The sequence below is a fragment of the Pan troglodytes genome, chromosome 16 (genome assembly GCF_028858775.2).
Source record: "Pan troglodytes isolate AG18354 chromosome 16, NHGRI_mPanTro3-v2.0_pri, whole genome shotgun sequence".
Taxonomy (NCBI): Eukaryota; Metazoa; Chordata; class Mammalia; order Primates; family Hominidae; genus Pan; species Pan troglodytes.
The window spans coordinates 12,348,392-12,358,230 of NC_072414.2; the positions used below are offsets into that span (position 1 = coordinate 12,348,392).

General features: G+C 46.1%; 1 pseudogene; it reads right to left on the reverse strand.

Moving 5' to 3' along the window:
* Window positions 1-8,039: 8,039 nt before the first annotated feature.
* LOC107973205 (coxsackievirus and adenovirus receptor-like) lies at window positions 8,040-9,432 on the reverse strand (annotated as a pseudogene).
* Window positions 9,433-9,839: the final 407 nt, after the last annotated feature.

Genomic DNA, 9,839 nt, shown 5'->3' on the forward strand with positions numbered 1-9,839 from the left:
CAAAACAAGAAGTGCAGAGGTTGGGAGAGAGCCAGCACTGGTTAATTCAGCAGCTCAACAATAAATCCAAGACCTGGGTATTGGTTCACCTCTCCACACCACCGTCCTCATGGGCCAGCTTCTACCTCCTCCTGAATGCTGTGTCTTTGCCTAGTTTTCTCCCTGATTTTAGCTCAAGTGCTGCTTCCTGGGGGCAACCTTTCCTGCCTCCCTCTTGGGATCAGTCCACCTTCCCAGGCTCTTGCAGCACCCCTGGGTCTGCTGCACTTTCCCTTATTACATAATTCTGTGACTAACATCACCTCTTTCTGTTAGACTCTCAGCTCCACTAGAGAAGAAATTCTGTGCATTTTTGCTCACTATTGAACCCTGGAGTCTACTACTCAAATATTTGTCAAATGAGTAAATGGTAGCTCTGTGCAGGGCCAAGGAACCCAAGAACCACAAGAAACATGCAATCTGCCAAAATAGTCATTACAGCTCACTCTCCTCTGGTGACATTTCCCTGAGGCACATTCCTGTTGGTTTCTTCCCCTCAAGAAGCATTCTTCTTTCTCCTTCCTATAAAAGCCAGGATTTTCTCAGATAGCCACACCATGCCCCATGCAAAGAGATTTGGATTATTCTATCATCTTGAGGCATTTCTGTGGAAACTGCTGTCAGTCCAGGTGGCCCATGACCTAAGTTGACCCAAGCCGACTGAAGGGAGGACGTATTGTATGCATGCTGTGCAGTTCCACAGGGTGCTGGTTGTCCCGGCTGCTGCTGGGGGTCTTCATGTAGCCAAGGTATCACTAGTGCATATGGAGAAAACAGAGCAACTGGAGAGAAACCGAGTAGGTAAAAGTGGACAGGGCTTGGTGATGTTTGGGGATATGATATGAGCAATAAGACAGAGGATGGTCTTAGGAAAATCTCCTGTATTTTCCTTTCGGACAATGGTATAAATGAATAAAAGTTCCAATCACTGGGATAGAAAACACTTGGAAAATATGAGATTCATTCAGGCAAGCCTTTCATACACTACTCCATAATCAGTTTCATAAGTGAAAGGGAGTCAGAACTCATTTCTACCTTGTTTGCTCCTATCATACTGTGTTGTACCCTGTTGGATCTACTTATCACATTCCTCCTGCTAGTGGACTTACCTACTAATATTTGCACTTCTTCCTTGCCAGCCTGGAACCTCTGAGACAGCAGGAGCAGTGTGTGTGCATGCATGTGTGTGTGCACTTTTGTGTGTGTGTGTGTGTGCATAATTGGATTCCCCACAGCACATTATTGTTTTATCCATAGTAAATGGTGGATGAATATTTGCAGGATTTAGCTGGACTGCAGCATTGTGGAGGTCAGATAACCACATTTTGACAGACAAGTTGCATTCTAACCTTGAAGCAGACAAAATGCCCATCTTATCAGCCTCGCTCACATCGGCTGTGCCTTTCCTTTGTGGTTGTATGTTTATGAAGCTCATCCAACAAGCTTCCTAAAAAGGGGATTGGACCTTTGCCAGCCTCAGGCTGCATGGCAGGGTGACTGTGTCTTTGAATATCCCAGATGGAGGCTGGTCACCCTTTTGTCTTTGGGTGAATAGACTACTCAGGAAGGCAGGGATGCAGGCACCCCCATTTCTTGTTAATGAGTTCGCAATTTATTTTGGCAGATCTAAAATAATAATTCAAAAGGCAGTGTAGAAGAAGATGGGGACATTACTTTTAATTGTTTAGTATTGTTATGACATGACATGTGCTTACAGAAAGAGAGGCAAGCCACCATCTTCAAGGGAGGGCATAGTCATCGACTGTGATCCTGGTGTCCATCTTGGAATATCATGGCAACTGTCTCCCAGCACTGAACTCGATTACTTCTGCTGCATTCCCAGTGTTAGCTGAGTTGCTTAATTTACTTTCTTCAACGCCATGTGTGAAAGGGAAGCTAGAAAACTGCACTATGTATGGCTTCGTGCACTGAAAATTTGACATTATCAAAGGAGGCATGATCTTGTCTCTCTCCATCCCTCTCCAAATGTTTTCTATAATTATATTCAGAGGCTCATGGGTCTTACCATGGGTGATCAAGGAAGGGCTGGTAACTCTTTCAACCACAGGTAAAATATTACAAACGTCTGACATATGCATTTTTACAGGTGAGAGAAATGAGGCCAGAAAAGTTAAGTGCATCATGTTGAGTACAATTTTATTTGGTGATCAGGCAGCCCTGGGTTCAAATCCTGGCTCTATTGCTACCAATTAAGCCACTTAACTCCATCTGAGCCTCAGGTTGCCCATCTGCATAATAAGCAGTAATAGCAGCTGTCCTGCAGGACTACTGTGAGAATTACAACTCAGGCAATGATCATGATATTTCTTGGCACAGAGGTGTTCACTACCTAGGTAGTGTTATTATTATTAGGCCTAAAGTCACAAAGGGAGTTTTTGAGAAAGCTGGAATGAAAACTTGTTCCTCTCAGCTCTGAGCTTATTAGAGCACACCGTTTTGCTTGAATAAAGCAGCCCTGGAGTCTCTCAGGGGAGGGTGTTTGTAACATCTGTTCAGGCACGGTTTCATTTGCTATATACCCAGAGACTAGCACGGTACAAGTTGTGGGGAGATACTCATGTGAGTTGGCGGACTTTGGGTCAAATATTTTCCCTAAACCCAGGTCTCTATGGCATTCTACAGAACACTCTGCATCCTTCTAAGGGACACTGGAAGAGCAAATGGATTGTACAGTGAGTTACAAATAAAATGGCCAATCTCAGCATGAAAGGCTGGGGGTGTTACCTGAATGAGGATGCACACCACTCCATCTACATACAAGCAAACCTAAGTGACCATGAGCCTGCCGGAAAGAAATCACATGCTATGTAAAGGCTTAGTAACAGTGATGAATATTTGAACTTGAACTCCAGCTCCAGAGCAGTTCAGTGGCCTCTCTTCCAGGAACAGAAGCCAAAGCAGCTCAGGATTCTTGAAGGCTCTGAAAGGTCAATGACAATCCTGGTATATGTCAAGACTTTCCCACCAAAGAAGGGCTCCATGTGTAGAGACTTAGAAAGGATTCCCAACTTCCGCCCCTTCAAAACCAGAAACAAAGGTGGGGGACAGCCCAATTAAGTGGCCCTAGAGATTTGCCCAGGAGCTGGAGCCCTCTGGAGAAGTCCAGTTTTCCTATGTAGGGAGAGAACTGGGAGTTCTCTGGTCACAAGCGTTCTGCCTTTGTTTTCATGAAGCTATGTCTCTTACTTGGTAAGAAAAATGGAACTTCATGCAGCTGCTGAAAACTTTAACCAAAACCCAAAGATGCTGGCACAAAGAAAGGAGGCCTGAAGAAAACAAGTGACCATGGAAACACATTTAGCTCTTAATCTGACCCATTTCTCATGGGCCAGGCCTGGTGCCAGGAATGCCGTGATGAATAAGGCCTGAGCTGAGATTGTGAGGATGAGAGGGAGTCCACCCTGTGGGGATCTGGGATGATAGAAGGGCTCCGCAGATAGAGGACCCGGGTGGCCAGAAGTTCTGCTGAGTGGAAAAGGGCTTGGAGTAACTGAGGTCAGCTGGATTCCTTAAACACTGTCCAGAGCCTTTGAAGCCATCTAAGGGCACACTTCTCAGGCCTGCTCCGAACCACACTCAACTGGGAATCTTCTAAGGACAGCTGCTCTGTTAGGCTTGCCAGAGATGGTGCAGTTTTCCCCCGCGGCGGCAGAGGCACAGACAGTTAAGAATGCAGGAGCGGGGCCTCACAATGCCTTGGACTAGGGCAAAGGAGGACCCCCGCCTCTCCCCTCCCGGGGCTAAGACATGGGAGGACCCCGACCGGTGGATCCATTGACTCTGGCACCAGAGGACCCCCGCTTTCCAGCGCCCTAGACTGAGGCAACAGAAGACCTCAGACCTGCTCCGCCCTGAACGAGAGCACAGTGGGACCCGCGACCCGCTGTGGCCTCAGGCACTGGAGGACACCTGCAACGCCATGCGCTAGACTATGCTACTGAAGGACCTCTCCCCCGGCTCCGCCCTGGACTAAGGCACCGGAGGATCCCCGCCCCGCCCCTCCCCGCTGTGTCCTGGGCTGTGCCACTGCAGAACCCCCACCCCTCCACACCCTGGACTGTGGCTCCCGAGGACCTCGGCCCTGGCTCGCCCTGAGCTATTCCTGCCCATCTGTGCTCTGGACTGTGGACCTGGTCCTGGGGCAACTTGTGCTACCGCGTGGACTCCAGGACCCCAGTCCTGCCAGGCCCTAGACCAAGACACGGGAGAACCTCTGACTCGCCGCCCCCGAACTAGGGCACCAGAGGACCCACACCTTGCCGTGCCCTGGACTACAGCACGGAAGGACCCCCGATCCGCCGGGCACTGGGTTCCTGCACAGAGGGACCCCTGCCATGGAGGTCTGGACTACCCCTGCCCCACCGCACCCTGGACTACTGCACGCCAAGACCCTCGCCTCAAAGTGCCCTACACTCTGGCATGGGGGAACGTGGCCCCGCAGAGCCCTGGACTCTGGCATTGGAGGACTCCTCGGCTAGGTTCTGGACTCCTGCACCAGAGGACTCCTGGCCTGCCACACCCTGGACACCTGCACTAGAGAACCCTGCCCCGTCGCCCCCTAGACTATGGCACGGGAGGACCCCTGCCACCGACTTCGGCACGGTAAGACCCCTGACCCGCCTTGCACTGGATTCCAGCACTGGAGGACCCCCTGCCACGGCGCTCTCTGGACTACCCCTGCGCCACCGCGTCCTGCACTACAGCACAGCAGGACCGCCGTCCCACCGCGCACTGGACTGAGGCACAGCAGGACCGGGGTCTCGTGCGTGGTGACTGCAGGACGAGGTGACCCCCCGCCCCGCTGCGCGTTGGACTATGGCACAGGACGACCACCATTCCCGCATGCCCTGGAGTACTGCAGGACCGGTCGCCCACTCCGCCGCGGCCTGGAATATGGCACTGCAGGACCCCCGTCCTGCTGCTCCACGGACTCCACCACCGAAGACCCTCGCCCCCCTGCGCCCTGGACAAAGGCACGGGAGGACCCGGCTTCACCGCCCAGTGGGCTATCGCATAGGAAAACCCCCAGCCCACCCCCATCGCGCCAGAGACTCTGACAAGAGAGAACCCCTGCCCCCTGCTCCCCGGACTACAGCGAGGCAGGAACCACCCTCCTCCAGGATCCTCACTATGGCAACTGTGGACCCCCGCCCTGGTGCGCCCTGGACTAAGTCACCGAAGGACCCCGACCCCACCACACCGTGAACTCCAGCACTGGAAGACCACTGCCTTACTGCGGACGCAAGCACTGGACTATCGCAGGGCAGGATCCCTGTCCCGCCATGCCCTACACTATGGCACGGGAGGACCCAGCCTCACTGAGCTCTGGACTCCAGCACCGGAGGACACCTACACGGAGGACTCCTGCTCCGCCACGTCCTGGACTCCTGCAGAAGAGAACCCCCGCCCCGCGGCACCCTGGATATAGCAAGGCAGGAATCCCGCCCTGCAGTGTTCTGGACTGCGGCACCTGAGGATCCACGCCCCATCGCGCCCTGGACTACTGCTCCACAGGACTCCTGTTCTGCTGCACCCTGGACTATGGCACCAGAGGACCCAGCTCCCGGCAGCCTGGACTATGGCACCAGAGGATCCAGCCCCTCGCATCCTGGACTAAGGCACAGTAGGACCCCGCCGCATCGTGTACTCCTGCACAGGAGGACCCTCGCAGGGCTGCGTCCTGGACTGAGCTACAGAAGGAGCCTCACCCCTGCCTCACCCTGGTCTAAGGCACTGGAGAACTCTTGCTCCGCAGGGCTGCGGACTCTTGCACGAGAGAACCTGCGCCCAGCCGTGCCCTGGACTGTGGCACAGTAGGGCCTACACCGGGCCATGGACTCCTGTACTGGAGGAAGAGTAGTAATAAATGTCCAGGTTTACAAGTTGAAAAGTAGCAGTCAATGTGCTACAATGGATGGATTTGATGTAAAATTACAAATGCTGAAAACATTATGTGTAATTGCCTAGCCAGATCAATTACACAAGACAAAGAAATAAAAGAAATCCATATAGGGAAGGAAGAGGTAAGATTGTTTCTGTTTTCTGAAAATATAATCTTAAGATACAGAAAATCTTTTTTTATTATTAATGTTCTATTTACTTATTTTCATAATATTTTATAAACAAACTTTATTCATATAAAACAGGCCAAACATCTGATATTCAAAAATGGCTACTGTTATAAAATCAGAAACATAGTCAGAGTGTTGGGAATATTGAAATTTCTAAATCTTTATGAATAACACAATCACTTAAGTTATATCCACAAAGAACAGAAAAGAGGCAAGCTTGAAAATATGAGGATAGAAAGATGTCACAGTGATGTGTTTTTAGAAACAGTACCTTCACCTCTAAGCAACTTTCAGGTAGGTGATAGCTAGCTCATAGGCACCAGAAATTCATAACAGAAATTAAATTACCCAAAAGGCACAGAAGAAAATGTTAACACAAGTATAAAAGTAATTTTATGTAAGGTTAAAACCTATTTTTAAAATGCTTCCAAATATGTAAAACTATACACAAATCCATTACACATTCAGCTTAAGTTTACCATTAAAAAGTGTACACACAATACTGTAACTGTAAATACATGCCACCGTTTATAATGTAGCATTTACCACCACAGCACCCAAAGATATTAACAGAAACCAACTCCCCACTAAAATCTAGGGAAAGGTTTTAGAGCTAGTGAAATAATTTATTGCAGACCATATTTATTATAAAGTAACTATTGGCTCATTCTACTGTATCCACACTCCCTCACAATCTTAAGGGAGATACAATAAATCCACTTTCTTCTCCTAAAATGATATTTAGCACATTTGACAAGGAGGAGTGGTCGCTTTACTCCTTTTTCTTATCTTTTTTTCTTTTTCTTTCTTTCTTTCTTTTTTTTTTTTTAAGAATAAATCACTTTCACAAAACTAAGACTCAAACTTTTTTGAAGCTCAGCTTGATTTGCTGGAACTACACAGAGACATGTTTGATCACACAACAGCAACTGTACATCCTCCCAAGTCTGGAATACGGAATTGATGGAGGACACTTACTTGCTTAAAATGTATTTGATTATTCTGCATTTATGATAAAAATATCATCCAGGGATCATATTCAAGAGGGTAAATTTAGGATTACATGTTTCTAGAACATATAATATGTAATGCCATCCAAAACCAACAACAAACAACATAGAGCACTGAAACCGAAGAGCCACTTAAAATTTAGAATTATGAAATTTCAATCTATAATTGTCAAACAATAAATGAGTTATAATATTTTTCTAATTAGAAAAATATCACCTAAAGCGGAAAGCCAGCATTTAGTTGGGGACTATGAGATACTACATCCTTGGTCTGGCTGGCCACCATTTTAAAGACCACCACAGATCTCAAGGCATGAGACCTCTCACCAACAAAATCTATCCCTGCTATTGCACCTAGTGCCATCTCAATATGTGGCAGACAGCAAATGTTCTAACCTAATCTGATAGATGCTCCTTTAGCATATAAAAGAGCTTGCTAAGTCCCTATTACCTGTAGCAGTCTATCAACTAAATATTTAAGAAGTCATTTCATAGGCAAGGTTTATGAATGACTTAGAAGTAAAATTAGTAATTTCTAAACCACTGTAGTGTTTTCTATGTTTTTAGAGATATTCCTAACACAGAGTTTTCCAAGGAGCTGTGAAAACAAGTACAAACGTACATAAGTAATTTTGTCAGTGATGTTTCTGTACTAATTTGGGGGAGACTTGTGGGCCATAAATAAATGAGATACACATCCTAAAAATAATGGTAAAAATTATCAAGTACCACTTTCAGATGGTTACTCAAGTATCAACTTGGTATGCAAGTAAGTTCACCGATTTCTTCACCTATGATTTCATACTCAAAGTGCTACATCTTACTTAGGTACTGATAACATTTAGAAACCTTTATAATCAGCCTCTTAAAGAAAATCCAGCCTTTTCAGATGGTAAACTTGTCTTTACTAACTTTAATGCCCGTAACTATTTCGATATAACCAAACAAAAATTTTAAAAAATATATTCCTTACAGCTCCTGATTAACTTATTTTTTGATACATTTTGAGGCTAGTAACAAAATTTAGACCAGAATAGGTTTTCATATATCAAAAAAAGGAAAGGAACACGGAGAGCACAGATGAGACGTATGGAGGCTCTATACTATAGACCCATCCTTGCTCTGTGCGGGAATCATCACAGGAATCGCGCCCATTCGACATAGATTAGGGGCAGCTACCTTAGCAGGTGGGAGAGTCGGACTCTGAGGAGTGCGTTCAAAGTCTTCACTTGGTACTTGTTTATACTGAGTCTTGGAATATCCTTCCATGTTGGAAGGAGATATGGATCCCAGGGATGAATGATTACTGCCTATGGAGCTTCTGGCAGTGGACGTACGGCTCTTTGGAGGCGGCACATCTTCCTTGATATCGTGATGAACTTCCTTTTCATATTTTTCTTCTCTGCGCTTTTTACGACAGCAAAAGATGATAAGACCAATGAGCGCTAGAGCAAGCAAAGTTCCTATAATGGCTCCTGCAATTAGTCCAGCTTTATTTGAAGGAGGGACAACGTTTACACGCAACAGGCACTGATCAGAGCCCACTCTGTTTCTGATGTACAGCTGTATGTCCCAGAGTACTCAGAAGAAGCATTTTTACAGATATAACAGATGAAGTCATTTCTGCTAACCATAAAGTGGGCATTTTCCGTGAGTCAGACAATTTTTGCCACTCATACTGTAATGGAAGTGAACCTTCTTTTGGTTCACATTTTAATTTAAAGTCACTTCCAATTTCTTCTGATCCATCAACGTAACATCTTGTACCTGAAGGCTTACCAAGAACTACCAGCTGAATCTTCCTATTTGCAACACCAGGAGCTCTTTTCACTTTGCACTGATCTGTGCCAATATCTGACAGCTGAAAATTCGTTACATTTATTGATGCATCACCAGATTTGAGATCATTACTCTTAAAATGTACTCGGCCTTTCAGATCTGGATAGTAGTCATCATAAATTTTGTCTCCAGAATATAAAATAATCACTTGATCCACCTTCTGATTATCAGCTGGTGATATCAGCCACTCGATGTCCAGTGGTCCCTGGTCTTCAGGACTAAGCGTAAATTTGCATGGCAGATAGGCAGTTTCCCCTTTGGCTTTTTCAATCATCTGCTCAGGAGTAGTGATACTCCAACCTTTGATGAAATCCGCGACTCCGCACAGGAGCACGAAGCGCAGCAGGAGCGCCATGGTGGCTGCCGTGCCGTGGGCGGCGGCTGCAGGTAGGCGGCTCTCGTTCCAGGTCCTAGGCTCCCCGCGCCTGGCGCACTCAAGGTAGAGAAAATCTTAAAGACTCCACCAAAATAAACGGTTAAAGCTGATAAAGAAATTCAATAAAGTTAATAGTTACAAAATCAACATACAGATAGCATTATTGTTTCTATACATTAATGACAAACTATTACCTGAAAAATAAATTAATAAGGCAATTCAATTTATAATAGAATCAAAACAGATATAAAAATATATAAAAGACTCAGGAGTAAATTTAATCAAGAATGTGAAAGATTTGCACACTGAAAACTATAGCACATTGATGAAAAAAATTAAAATGGCATAAATAAATGGAGAAACATCCTTTATTGATTGATTCAAAAATTAGTATTGTAAAAGTGTCAATGCTACCCAAAGCAATCTACAGATTAAATGCAACCACTATCAAATTCCCAGAAATAGAAAAATTACTGCTAAAAT